This window comes from Austrofundulus limnaeus, unplaced genomic scaffold (genome assembly GCF_001266775.1).
Source record: "Austrofundulus limnaeus strain Quisiro unplaced genomic scaffold, Austrofundulus_limnaeus-1.0 Scaffold277, whole genome shotgun sequence".
Classification (NCBI taxonomy): domain Eukaryota; kingdom Metazoa; phylum Chordata; class Actinopteri; order Cyprinodontiformes; family Rivulidae; genus Austrofundulus; species Austrofundulus limnaeus.
This window is the reverse complement of record NW_013952679.1, coordinates 264,457-266,115: the sequence shown is the minus strand read 5'-3', so window position 1 is coordinate 266,115 and position 1,659 is coordinate 264,457.

Here is a 1,659-nt window from a genome sequence, read left to right as displayed (position 1 = left end):
GTTGTTGTTGTTGTTGTTTTTTGTAGAATGATGTGAAAATGAGAACAAACTCTTGATAATAAATTTAAAAAGTGTTTAAATGGGGTGTGGTACTCACAACAAACACAGAGTAGTCAGAGGAGGGTTTATGCAAATGCACCAGCACTGGGTCTGGCTGTGATCATGGCCTCATGATCCACATCTGAAATAGATCCATTCTTTAGCGAATCCATAACCTCGCTAATGGGTTGTGGATGGATAAATAAATAAATAAATAAAACAGTCTTTTTACAGGTTTGGGTTCACCTATATTTGGCCCAGAGCAGATAASTTTTGCTGTCAGTGTGAACAAATAATTGTGCAGAGTTTGTCATTTCTGCTCGTTCAAAAGCAGATGGAGTTTGTTACTGATGACACGTCACTTTGGAGAAAATGGCAATGTGTCATTTTCCTCATTTTCCTACAGTGGCCCAGAGCTGTCATGTAAAATACAAAAGCCACAACACAAATACAAAAGCCACAATGGAAATCGAAAACCGTAAGTCATGTAGTCTGCAACCAGTGGTGGGCACAGTTACCCTAAAGCACTAAAGCACTAAAGCATTGATAGGGGAACTAGTTTCTTGATTGGTGCTTTAGGGCTTTTGCTAATTGTAAAATTCATTAGTGGATTAGCACTTGCTAAAATTACAGGCTAAATTTAGAAGCACTAAATGAGGTCTATAAATGTTATTGATAAACTGTAATGTTAACAGCTGAGGGTGAAAACTGTCACATGTTGTTCATATGTGTGTCACTGATCCACCAGGTGATAATATATGAACACAAATACAGCTGTGGAATAACAATAAGTCTTAAGAGAGCAACATGGTAATATGTGACTCATGGTGTCTGTTGAAGAATGTTCATGGGTTGACTGGGTTCTTTTAGTGCTTTAGAATTAGCTTTTGCTAAAACTTTCAGTGAGTTAGTGCTTTAGAATTAGGGGACTTAAATATTTTAGTTAGTGCTTTAGGGCTAGCGGAACTAATTTTTAGATTAGTGCTGCCCACCACTGCCTGCAAGTCCTCATGAGCACGTAGCCCAGCTGGGCCACGTGGGCCACATCCTTCCCAGTCTGGGTAGGCTGTGGCAGAGTGGTTAGGGGAGTTGTCCTGGAACTGGTAGGTCACCGGTTTGATCCCTCATTCCAGCTGTCTSAGTTGTTGTGTCCTTGGGTAAGAYAATTCATCCCCAATGCCTCTGWTGTKTGTCCCATCAGTGTATGAAGGTGATTGGTACTGATTAGTCTCCATAGATGATTTGTATGTTAGCTTTGTAGGAGATCTGGYAGAGTGCTGTGTGAATGAGGGCACAGATTGTWGTWTGAAGAGCTTTGAGTGTCCTGGTTGGATAGAAAGGCACCATACAAGTACAGTCCATTTACCATTTAGGCTCTGCTTAAAACTGGTGAAATTAGACAGTCTCCTCTAGTTTGTCAATGAGTGCTTGTGGCAATAACATCATTGTAAGAGGAGGACAACTAGACACAGCAGCTTCCACCCCTGTTGAAGGACGGACRTTTTCTCTTCACAAAAATGGCTTCCTTCAGTCCTCTCAAACCAACGTTTCTCTCTGTCAAGGATGAGAACATCATCCCTGAAAGAGTGACCACTGGCAGTCTACATGAGTGTAAACTGC